Genomic DNA, 14156 nt, shown 5'->3' on the forward strand with positions numbered 1-14156 from the left:
TTGCTATTTGCTTTACGTCGCACCGACACGGAGAGATCTTATGGCGACGATGGGATAGGGAAGGCCTAGGAATTGGAAGGAAGCGGACATGTCCTTAATTAAGGTACAGTCCCAGCATTTGCCTGGTGTGAAAATGGAAAACAACGGAAAACCATCTTCAGGGCTTCCGACAGTGGGGTTCGAACCCACTATCTCCCAGATGCAAGCTCACAGCTGCGCGCCCCTAACCGCACGGTCAAATCCCCCGGTGGTCCTAGTCTATCACGTTTTATATGATGTCGCGACTGTCCTTTTCTATCGAAAGAAAATGGCCTCTTGGACTAATCACATGCGCAACTCTGCCTACAGCTTTCCAGGTGGATATGTTTTGTACAGTACAGCAACATTTCCTAAAAATGATTACAGAATTGAACTCCAGTCTTCATAAAACTACACAACTTTGGTGTGTAGGGCATTTCATTCGCTAGACTTTGTGGGTCATACGCTACAGGAACAGTCTTAAAAAATATGTATTTCTATCAAGACTGTTTTATATATGACCTTCTGAAGATACTGAATTTCCTTCGCATTGGTGTTGGCCATGTCTCTATAAGTAAGTTGTCGCAGCAATGTGGGTACTGTCTGAGAATGACTCAGGTGGAAGCAGAAAAGTTACTCGCCATCAGTAATGTTCCTCGTGTGCACAGCTACTGGGTATATCGATGAGTAATATAACTGATGGAACTGCTTCTCAGTTCCTGAAAGTTTCCTTGTCAAGCAACTTTCAGCTAATTTGTTCACTGGTGAGCTAGGCACACAATCTTACTCATTTTACTCCATTTTGTCACCAGACAGTAGAAACAACTGATTGCACGGTGATCAGTGAACCGATCCAGTTAGCCGTCCGGTTAGGATCGCATGGCTGTGAACCCTTATTCAGGGGATAGAGGACTTAAATCCCACTGGCTGCAGCCCTGAAGATGGTTTACCGTGGTTTCCCATTTTCACACCTTGCAAATGCTGGGGATGTACCTTATCTAAGGCCACAGCCACCACGTTCACAGTCCTAGCCCTTTTCCATCCTTCCTTCGTCGAAAACCTTCAGTGTGTTACTGCGACGTTAATCAAGTAGAAGGAAAGGAGTATGTAGTCCGTTTACCTAGTTAGATAGAAGACGGGGCACATGACCTTAATTCTGCCAGGATAAATAGATCATTAATCGATAATTATTCAATAAATAAATAAATAAATAAATAAATAAATAAATAACTCAGTTTCCACTTGAATATGAACACAAAGTAAGTGATCATGTATGTTCAGTAATTTTTTATTGGAATATTGCAATCATTATCATGACAAAGTGTTTAGGACCAACTTCTGATATACTGACTGATTTGGTGTAGGTGCGAGGTTAATTCTGATACGGTTCAGTACCTAAACGTGCGTGGATTGAAAAGTGATCGCATGTTCACGACATTTAATTCGTAAATTTAACAAGAAAATTACACAACATTCATAGTCTTACGGGGGTTATGTCAGAAAAATGTTAACATCTCTATGTTTAGGCGTTTCGCCGGCGCTGTGATGAGGCATTTTGAACGAATATCATAGAATTGCAAATATACTGGTGCAGTCCACACTGGAGGAATCATTAGATAGTAAAAAATGGCAATGGATACTAAGCAGTATTTTAATTCTAAACCTTACTGAAAGACATGTGCCGAAATATATACAGATGTACAGTCCGTTGTTTAGACATGGTTACAATATTCCTCTTTGGTTAAGTCCTATTTTAATTAGGAGTCTCAATATATTACGTGCCTTATCATTGAAATACATTGGGCTCAATAGTAGGGACACGTTTTTCCTCATCTACATGGCTTTAGTTTATTGTTAACAAATTCTTCACTCGGAATGGAAAATACCTTACATCGAAAATGAAAATCTGTTTTCGTATTCTGCATTCATTCAGTAGTTGCAAATCTGTCTCTATGGTTATTAGTTTGGTATGCACAGCATGAGCCCCGATGCCATCATATCAAGACTGCTTGTCCTCAGAAACTTGTGAATAGCCCCACCAAGGTCCACTCTCCGTTGTGAACCACGTTAATGAAAGGGCTTCTCCTAAGTCAATGGAACACTTCGCCATCGTCTTCGTCTCGAACTAACAGAAATAACGTGAGGTATCGCCATGAGCTGTATCCGAAACTGGAATTTCGCATACAAGCTCGGAAGTAATATTTGAAATGAGCTACGTGCAATGGCGGAAATGAAGAGGAAAGCAACATGAATGATGATCGGGAGATGAAACTTGCTGAGGGAATAACGGTAATGAAACTAAGCAGATGATTTCAAGATGGGTGTAATACGGCTATGGATTCAGTGTAGAAATGTCAAGGGGTATTCCTCAATAGTCTCATCAATATTGGATATAAACACACTATGCCCTGTTAAGCATGCGTCGATTCTATAGTGCATATTGTCGTACAGATTCTGAATATAGTGTTCAGGGAAATAACCACACGCCTATTAAGTTGCACAGCTATCGATCAAAACAGCCTTGGAACTTTTCCGACTAAAAATTACACCAATAGTGTCCTACGGCATTGACATCTTATGGACCTTCCTGAAAAAGAAAGATCTAAAAATATAGACATGGTGAAATCAATTTTCATTTAAAGAGCAACTGCGTATCTAAACACACACCCTTAAGACTTGCATACGAACTGACTCGAGAACTTTTCTTCATTGAGGACCTACGACATACTATGACTCTACTATCTACAGAAGGATATCAAGAACTGTTGCATGAATGAAAGTCGAAGAAGACAAAAATTTGGAGTGACTTTTTTATAACGGATGCAATGACAACAGAAAATTGGTGCCAAGTTGCTTCAATCTCAGGCATACAGTGACTCGTGCAACGGTCCATGGTTTCAATCATTAGGCATGTGTTGAACTTAATTTTTACGAACAGAACCATGATAGTGTGTGCCAATGGTGTGAAAATTTTTGTGACCGTTACCACTCCCTGGAGTGGCCGATGAGGCCTTGTTCTCTGACAAAACTTTGTAGCGAATAAGTTTATATTCCTGCATATTGTGTGCTTGTATATTTAAAAAATTAAGTTGCACAGCCAACTGATAAGGGATACGTCGCTGGAGCCTGAAGACGTAGCTCAACCGTAGAACATCGCACGTGAAATCTGAAGACTGAGCTTTCCTTGTTCTGTTCAGTTGGTCAATTTCTTTCTGTACTTAACATATCCTTGCCATGTACATTATATGCTAAGTACAATCTAGTACTCTGGATTTAAGGAAAAACTGAATGGCTTCCTTTATTAACGCATATGATATAAATAAATTACATATAGCATAACAAATAGCATTCATTGTGATATAGTGTAATTATTCACTAATCGAAAAATATGAAAAGTGAAACTCCATTAAAATATTCATGAAATAAAATACTCAATCATCGGACTATGTACTCACACTTAGTACATACCTGATTACCTACACATACAATTGTTGATGGGTGCCAGCTACAATTCAGTGTAACAATAATAGAATGAGAGTTTTGAAAATTTTTTTTGCTAGGGGCTTTACGTCGCACCGACACAGATAGATCTTTTGGCGGCGATGGGATAGGAAAGGCCTAGGAGTTGGAAGGAAGCGGCCGTGGCCTTAATTAAGGTACAGCCCCAGCATTTGCCTGGTGTGAAAATGGGAAACCACGGAAAACCATCTTCAGGGCTGCCGATAGTGGGATTAGAACCTACTATCTCCCGGATGCAAGCTCACAGCCCCGCGCCTCTACGCGCACGGCCAACTCGCCCGGTAGTTTTGAATATCTCGAGGGTGTGAGGTAATAAGCTTACTTTGACCGCATAACATATAAGTTATGGGAAAAGGACATTGAAGTTTCATTTCCCCATTAAAATGTGAGGTTATCTGATCTACTATTGAAATGAAACAATTAATTGTATTAATTGTAATTTGTTTGATACTAAACAAAATGTATTCTTTAAATATTGACTTTAACGGGTGAGACCTGCTGCGATAATGACAACTGAAAGAAACTCTAGGCATTAAATTTGAAATCCTCTTGACCGGACATTTAAAACTTGTACAATAAATGTTATTACGACGTATTCCTTTGAGTTGGTATTAGCTGTAGGTATTTCAAACCTAATTCGGTGATGTATCCATTTAGTTTCACAAACGAGATATAGCATGACTTGAAATTATATTCACACTTCACAATCAACTTTACAAGTAATTCGTAGATAACTGTTAGTCCGCGTTACGACCAATCAATTATCGGCTGTCACCGAACTGACACAAGAACTCGACAGAACAGATACACGAAACGCACTCCGAACATATAATCAATTTGGTCACCGACGATTACGTATCAATGCGACTGCTTCTTCTTCATCTCACTGACTCACTATCCGCCTCCTTCCAATTGATTCCAGTTGACTTCATGGCAAGTCACTCCACTGGGCCGATGACTTTCGATGTTAGGCCCCTTTAAACAACAAGCATCATCAACATCATAATCAGTCTCTCCACTCAACCCATTCCAACCAGCTGAAGTATCCAGTATTCGGGAGATAGTGTGTTCGAACCTCACTGTCGGCAGTCCTGAAGATGGTTTTCCGTGGTTTCCCATTTTCACACCAGGCAAATGCTGGGGCTGTACCTTAATTCAGGCCACGGCCACTTCCTTCCCACTTCTAGGCCTTTCCTATCCCATCCTTGCCGTAAGACCTATCTGTGTCGGTGAGACGTAAAGCAAATTGTAAGAAAACCAACCAACTGCTTCCGACCAACTGAACTCTCCAACTGACTGCCGTTGTAGGATACAGCCCTTTATATAGACATAAGTTGTCACACACACGTCATTTCTAAAAACAGATATGATGTTACTCCCACTCAGCTACAAATGTTACATATTGTGTTGAAATAGCATCAGACAAATTTGGAACTCCTTAAATATGATCTCATCGCTAAAAGTACACAATGACAGAGCGTTGACTCGACAGTTACTGCAACAGTATTACACCATATGTTGCAATGATTTAAAAGGTAGTGGTCCATATGTGATATTAGGCAGCAACTCCCCATCTACATGGTTTTAATGCTAATATACACATACACACACACTTATATACACACACAATAAATTAACTACAATGAAGCAAGCGATAATTAATTCATACCTAGCGAAATCAGATTATAGAATTGAATCAAACAGTAATAATAATAATAATAATAATAATAATAATAATAATAATAATAATAATAATAATAAAACCGGGCGGGTTGGCCGTGCGGGTAGGGGCGCGCAGCTGTGAGCTCGCAACCGGGAGATAGTGGGTTCGATCCCCACTGTCGGCAGCCCTGAATATGGTTTCCGTGGTTTTCCATTTTCACGCCAGGCAAATGCTGGGGCTGTATCTTAATTAAGGCCACGGCCGCTTCCTTTCCACTCCTAGGCCTTTCCTATCCCATCGTCGCCATAAGACCTATCTGTGTCGGTGCGACATAAAGCAAATAGCATGATAATAATAATAATAATAATAATAATAATAATAATAATAATAATAATAATAATAATAATAATAATAATAATAATAATACAGATGAATGCTTGTAACGCCATTTGAACCGTTACAATAGCTCCGCCAGGCTGTGTGTGTCAGACGATTGAGGCGCTGGCCTTCTGACCCCAACATGGCATTTGCGATATTTGCTCAGCCCGGCGGTATTTGAAGGTGCTCAAATACGTCAGCCTCGTGTTGGTAGATTTACTAGAACGTATAGGAACTCCTCCGGACAAAATTCTTACACAACGGCGTCTCCGAAAACCGTAAAAGTGCTTGGTGGGACGTAAAGCAGAATAACATTATTATTATTATTATTATTATTATTATTATTATTATTATTATTATTATTATTATTATTATTATTCTATCGCTCATGAATGTATCCAATTTTTACACCTAACGTTAATATTTGGGGAGTTTGTTAATGCGAAGAAAATGTGTAACGAATGAAGTCATCAAGCAGAAAGTAAATGCAAGCCAAAGAAAGGAATATAGGCTAACTTTCAGTTCACAGCCATGCATTGCCAAAAACTCCAAAACAATTTCACAAATGTATATTTACATACGCCCATACACTCAAATCTTCCAGCATATTATAAGAATGAACACATCGTATCGATCCTCTGTGTGGAATATGTTGTGGCAACTCGTGCTTAAGTTGAACGGAGTGATACAACCTTGAACAAGAAATCGAAAAAAGAATAAATAAATCCATAAAAACTTTAAGTAACTTATCACACTCACTCTTTGACGATAAATTAAGTTCATATGTCGCTGTTTCCGCCTTTAGAACTTGTCCATGACTTTAGACTTACCTATCGATGTTGGTAACCACATCCTCCTCTGTTGAGGGCATAACATGGGCACTAAGCCATTTCTAATGACACTGTGTTCCGAAGAACGTCCTAAATTCTTTTAAAGGAGGAAAAATAATTTTCTGGTTCAGCTGTTGTTATGAGTGCGGTGACTAATGTTCTCATCAATCTGGTAATTTTAGAGAACGTGTCTTGAAAAGAGATGATCAGATGAAGTGTAGTCTCGTCGTTGATATAAAACTGCAAAGTCCGTCTTCATTCTGCGCTTTTCTAGCATGTCGTGAGCCTACGGAACAACACTAAGATCTCTTTTAGGAAAATGACTTTAATTCCCCTCAAATTTAGAAGAAACCAGAGGTCTTGCTGCATTTCCTTCCAAACTGGAAGAATACACTTATTTGTGTTTGCGCATTCATAAAATTAAAAATGTAGTAACGGGTAAACTATCATTAGTATCAATACACGACGATGCTTACGGGGTTCAGCATTAACGTTTTTACACATATGCATTTTCTTCGTATCTGTAAACAATTTGCCAGATAATTACGTCCGTATGTGCTACAGATGTATTTCGAGCATACGGTCTGTAGATCTAGCACGTCAACCGTTGTACAGCTGTGTGGTTAACGAGAAAATCGTCCTTATAATACATGGTGCTGCAAGTTCTACTATCATTGTACGCTTTTATTCTGGGGGATATATTGTATTAAGGTGGAAAGCTTGGGATATTGAAAGGAAGTGAGGAGCAAGCCTAAGAAAATGTACACTGGAACTTTTAAAAGAGAATGCTCTACCTGATATGTTGGAAGTACTAGTAATGTCTCCTGACGATGGTTATTTATATAGAGGCTGAGGAGAGTGAGGAAACGAACCGAGGGATTGATTGGAGGCAAATCATTATAGGTCTGTTAACTATTGTTAGCAGCAGTGTTCACATTCAATTTCTCATTACTACTTCAGTGTGAGCGTAGTACTGCCAGTTTAATATAAATAAGCGCAAAATCTTGAATGATATTTTAACAGTGTCTTGCTTCCGTATAACTTGAACCCCATCATTCACGAGTGTTCCTTCTATCCATTAAAGGATCATCAAATATAAAAATTAACTTTCATGTGCAATCCATATCTATATTTTAACTGTTCCACAAGAGCCTTTATATATTAAAAAGGTAGAATTTTAGATTTATTTCACTAAACTGAAAATATAACCATGAAATTTCAGAATTCATTTTGAATTATAACTGCTTGCACACAAACGTTTACCGTTTCCTTCTGTGATAACATTTCACGCACGTAAGACTAAGGGAGCTTCGGTGAAAATAAAACCCGCTATATTTTTACAGTTTCTAAAAAGACGGAAATATGGCATTTTCAGGAAAAGTACTTCAAAGTTTGATAGTACATTTATCTTATAATGTACTTCACCACAAAGGCTCCGGGCGTGTATTCGCTGTCCTCTTTATCTTCTAGAGATCTCTTTTGGCTTCTTCTATTCTGTATCCGATCCTTTATCAGGCCTTCAACAGATCTTTCAGCTGTGGAGAGGCATTCAGTGCCGATTCCCTTCAAGATGTCTTGAGTGAATGTACCGCATTTGAAGCCCGTTTTCTGTATTGCTTTGATCCTCCCTACGTTGCCATTATTATACTCTGCTACTTCGTACGTTGGCATAATAAGAATTGCAGTAGGTATAAATTTATATTTTATGGCAACATTTCCATATACATGCAATCAAGGACACATTCGGATTCTGGCTTTTTGCACGTACCTACACATTTTCTGAGCATCAACAAGGTAATAATGAGTAGTAACTTGAAAGACGGCCGTAGCAAGACGTATGCGCTGGACATTTATTTCCTTTACGAGACTTGGAATGTGATTTGATTTATGTAACTTTGGATATACAGTACATGTCAATGTGCTGTAACAATAAATAAATGAAAGTTTGTAACTGTTAGGCAATTTCTCACACACCTCCCCTGTAATTAGACGGACCTTTTCTACAAGGAAACAATCCAGAAGTACATTCGCCTCTGATAAGTTTCAATCTTGCATCAATTTCCAATCAGTGATATAAAATAGAATATGTAGTTCTAGCGCTAAGGAGCTCAAGCCGTCTAAGTGTGTTTTAAATTCTTATGAGGGAATCACGTCTTCTTCATTAATCTACCGTTAAGCTTAGGACGAGACACTAATCATGTCGTCGATAACTATGCATTCGCCGGAGGTGATGAATTAATGAAGTTCGTGCTCTCCCAACAGACACCTGCTGTGTGTCAATATCCAGAAGTCTGCTAGATCTTGACACCACTCATCTGACTGAATTTGGAAGAGAAGCAGCTGCCTTCAAGGGTTTAATGAAAGAATGAATCGATTATGCATTTGGTTTCCGGCTGTAAGTGTTGTTATTGTTGGACAATAGAAGAATATGCATTAGAAGCTAAATATATCCTGTAATTTTTGCAGTGGTGTGCCATTCCAATATTCTGGTATGAAATAGATATTCCATAACCAGCAACACACATGAAATTAGTTCTGTTTCATGTGAACTAACTGTATGCTACTGAGCTTTCCAATAAATTTAGAGTTAGTTATATTCATATTTACTAAGTTTTTTGCTAGAAAATGAGTCCGAATTCCCACATCAAATTTACATACAACAAACCCATCCTTACAAAAAATTGCAAAATTCACCATTACCTGAAGAATACAGGACTAAATAAATTCAATTCATAATGCAAATTGCCATAAGAAATGGATACAATCAACATATGATATGTGCAATGCTTAGAAACACAAGGAAGGAAGATCAGGAGAAAAAATCAATGCATGATAAAAAATAAACTCCAAAAACAACACGTGCAATATCACAGCATACAATTCACCGGAAAAGTATCATACGAAATAGCCAGAGCCCTATAAAAGCAACAAAAGCAAAAGCGTACTCAACAGCTTCTCAACCGTAAATAACCTGGATCAGATTCTATCAAACACAGTCAATACACCAGATAAATTCAAGCAGACTGGTGTATATAAAATCGCCTGTAAAAATTGTACATGTTTTTGCATTGGACAAACTGAAAGAGGAAATGACATCAGATTTGAAGGACACCTGGCAGCATTTCGGCTACATAAGCATGAATAATAAGCAGTTGCTGCACAGGACATGAAGGGTAAAATATACAAGAATATCCTAGAATTTCACACACAGACATCCAAAAGAAATAAAATGAAATATTTTAGAAACTCCTGAAATGTATAGACAACAATTAATAGATCCTCCACGCGTGCTCACTGATCACATTGAAAATGAATATTTGAAAACAAACTTTATCAGCAACCCAATATATCTGAGACTACAAAAACACACAGAATAGAAGTGATAAATTTATAACGTACAAATTGTTTCATATTCCTTGGAAAACATTGTGTATCCATTATAGCAAGAATCAAATGTCATCATTTCACCACCCGACGATTGAGCCAAGAATCTTGCAGGCGTTGTGGAGTACAACATAAAAAACCAGACTGGTAACAGCTATAAAATTTTCATAAAGAAATATTTTGTTACTACACTGAATGAGCCCTGTTTAGTGTGAACGAACTGTACACTACTGAGCTTAGAAAATGAATACGAATTCTTATATCGAACTTACAATAAACCCATCTGTGCGAAAACTACTTTTATTCTCACTACTAAACACTTTTTAATACCTACAATATCAATATGTATTTATTTTGATTTAGCAGCGTACAATGATTCGTAGTTTTCCTCTGTAAAACAACAAAAGATCCCAATCTTCTCTCGAAGTGCATTTCTTTGTTTATTTCAAAGCCCTCGAAAACAAATCTAAGGAGTAACAAGAATCAAAGAGGTTACACTAACTTATTTCACACAACATCCTCCCACCTAAGTCAAATGAATGTTAACACGAATTGACTTACACCTTATTTCCTAAAATATAGTCCTGAAACAATTAGAAAATGATAAAATTCAATAACATAAACACAAATAAATATGTTAATTGACACACGTCACAAATTTAATTTTTTGGGCTTGTGAACCAAACGTTCCAGACGAGTTATTTTCACTGCCTGCTCTGAAACTTGAGGACCATCATCGGCCTTCATGTAGAGAGGACCAGCAAAATCATTACTAGTAAGTTCAAAAATTCTTGGATCACGCACTCTACTCTCAGGTAATGGTGAAAGATGAGCTGCCAACCTCTTTGAGCTGTGACGTTTACAAATCATGCAGGATTTCATAAAGAAATATTTTGTTACTACACTGAATGAGCCCTGTTTAGTGTGAACGAACTGTACACTACTGAGCTTAGAAAATGAATACGAATTCTTATATCGAACTTACAATAAACCCATTGTTTGTCTCCCTCCTAGAATCCAGTTTTGTTGTTTCAGAATTGACAATAGCACCTGCGTACCAGCATGACAGTTGCTAAAATGGACGTCCATACTCAGTCGCTGAACGACTGGGTGATCAGCTTTTCAGAGCACAATGGGATGACAAAAGTCCTTGACATCATCCCGGTTAGATATCTTGGTCATAAAACGAATCAATCCCTGTTCGTCAACAAATGGAAGTAAGCACTTTAGTTTGGAGTTGAAAACATCTATGGACACTTCCCCCTGTACCCACTCTAAGATCTTAATTTCTGCTATGACAACTTCCTCACTTGTCAGGTCACGATGTATGCGTTGAGCTTTGCTGTTGCGACAGTTGGTCAGAAAGCGCAACATCCAGCCTACCATCCTTACAATTTTCTTGTACTGAGAAAAGTGTCGGTAATACCGATCATTACTGATGTCTTCTGAATTACTTGATATCAATGAAACGATTCTTACTTCTCTCGGAATTTATCTCTTCCTCATAATAAGAAATGTCAGATTGTGGCCAGCAGTCTGGATTTTCTCTCAACCAACCAGGGCCCTCCCACCAACGGCATTGTATCAACTTCTTCACAGACTATCTACGTGATGAAAGATCCGATGGGTTTTCTTGTCCGGGAACATGCGCCATTCACAACCAACTGACAGTTCTCGAATCTATTCAATCCGGTTCATGACAAAAGCACCCCATGCTTCACTTCGCTGAATCCAAGCGAGAACAGTTGAAGCATCTTTCCAAAAAATTGCCTTAATATAGGGAATACAATAATCCTTTAAATCGATGCATATAATCTCGTTGTTATTGAAGCTGCGAAATGTTCTAACCTAGGAATGGTCAATCCCTTGCCTGATTTTTCCAGTTGGTGTAACTCTTCACTTGGCAGCCACCAAGTGAACACTCACTTCACCCTCTTGCTCAACACGCAGGATTACAGCCGCTGCATATGATGTCTGACAGGCATCTGAAAAAATGTGAAGTGTCCAGGAGTCACCTGGGCTGTTGCAGTTAGATACCCAACGAGGAATCATAACTTGAGCTAGAAGAGGAACTTCTTCAAGCCAACTCAAGAATTTAATTTTGATATCTTCGTTGACTTCTTCATCTCATGTCAAACCTTCCTTCCAAGTCTGTTGAAGCAACAATTTTTGGTATTAATGCTACACTACATGTGACACCAACCGGATCCAAAATTCTATGGGCAGCACTCCAAATAACTTTCTTTGTTATTTTCTCGAAGCTAATCGAAAGAAGGTTATCTATGTTGATTGCTAGGGACTCGACGGACTTGTTCCATAAGAGTCCTAACACATTGTTAGGTCCGGAAACGTCATTACTTCCGGTCAACTCCCACCCTCGAAGACAAAAATTGCCGCTCCCTCATGACACCTAAAGATACATCAATAAAGTGTTTACCCTGTTCTTCGTCGTCCAAACTGGCAAGGCAATTATCAACATAGAAGCTATTGGTAAAAAACTCCACAGATGACTTGGGCCATGGTAACTTCCCTTCCTCACACAGTATTAATGTATTTTCAAGGTGAAGTTTGATGCATGATTCTAATAGAAAAGCACTTTGAGAGACTCCAAAATCAACACGACAATGTCTGTATGTATTGAGATTTCCACTCTGTCTAACCATAAGAATCTCAAAAAATTCCTGTCCTCCTCGCTAATGCTGATATGAAGAAATGCTCTTCTTATATCTCCAACAACTCCCACTTTCTTCAGTCGGAAACGTGCCAACACAGAAGGAATCGAACACGGGGCGCACTGGTGTTGTTGATCCAGGTTTCACAACATGAAAAGAAAATGAAAAATGAAAACCTACAACCTGTTTTCCAGTCATTGACCGGGTCAGGGATGTAATGAATGAAACATATATTGGCTGTTATTACAATGGGGTCGCCACTCCCCAGGTGATTTATTAATGATTGATAAATGCTATGAAATGATAATGGAGAGTGTTGCTGGAATGAAAGACGACAGGGAAAACCGGAGTACCTGGAGAAAAACCTGTCCCGCCTCCGCTTTGTCCAGCACAAATCTCACATGGAGTCACCGAGATTTGAACCACGGTATCCAGCGGTGAGAGGCCGACGCGCTGCCATCTGAGCCACGGAGGCTCTCACAACATGACTATGAGGCAAATAGTGGCAATGAACATCCATTTCCTGAGGAGGCACTTCTTCTATTATCCCTTCCCTCAGCCAATCATCTAGTACTTCCTGATAAGCATCATAGTAACCTTCAGTCTTCAATATCCTAAGAGTAGACTGCAGTCTCTTCAGTGATAATTGGTAATTATCAGGCAGTGGAGGATGGTTCTGAACCCATGGGAGGTGAACTTCAAAACGCTCTTCTTTATTGACTGATACTGTATCAAGGAAATGTTGCTGTGTAGTAGGCTCAATCTAAGATCTGCTGAGTTTCTCCGATGGATCACTAATCCCTAAAGTATCTGGAATCCACAAATCTGTGATGGTGGCTTCTTTGGTTAACAAGATAGACACCACCATGGCTAGATTCTCATTACCGGGTGTGATGTCAGGAATATTCCCTGTCAATGTCCAGCCAAGAATTGTCTCCCTTGCTACTAGCCCTGAACTCAATTGTACCCGTCTACCAGTCCAAAGTTTGCCAGCAAAATCAGCTCCAACTAAAATCTCAATATCAGATGAAGAGCCAAAATCACTTAACTCTATATTTTGTGAAGCAAGTTCGTGTATCCAAGGGCCATCTAAAACTGGAGCAATTCGTCCGCAGATTTTCCGTTGTCCAAGCACGTAAAATGGCAATGGTATGATTTGTCCAATTTAGAAACGTAAAGTGTGAAAACATTGTGTCGCACTACATCCATGATAGCTCCTCCAAAAAGTGAATGCTGAATGAGTTCCTGAGACCGTGGAATATACCCAATTTCAGCAGCAGTGCTGGCCAATATATATGGGCGATGAGATGCTGAGTCGATCAAAAGTCTCGCCTTACGCTTTCGATCTTTACCTCTGACATAACTACAAGTGTTTGCATTAGAACATTGCAATGATTTGCTACAGCTGCGAGGGCCTCGTGTTTAACAACATTATTATTATTTTGGATTACTGGCCGAGCAACTTCATCCCCTTTGCCACATCGCTCCTTCCACACATTAATCCAAAATGCCTCTTTCCACAAATGACGCACTTGGGACGATTTGTACATCTCTTAGCTGGGTTCCCAACTTGCAAACAGCAGAAGCATGCCCTATTTTTATCCACCACTTTTCGTCTTTCTAATAAAGAAATGTCCTGAGCTTTAATACAATCTTGAGAACTGTGACCAGAAGAACAAAATAGGCATTTTC

The sequence above is a fragment of the Anabrus simplex genome, chromosome 2 (assembly GCF_040414725.1).
Source record: "Anabrus simplex isolate iqAnaSimp1 chromosome 2, ASM4041472v1, whole genome shotgun sequence".
Taxonomy (NCBI): domain Eukaryota; kingdom Metazoa; phylum Arthropoda; class Insecta; order Orthoptera; family Tettigoniidae; genus Anabrus; species Anabrus simplex.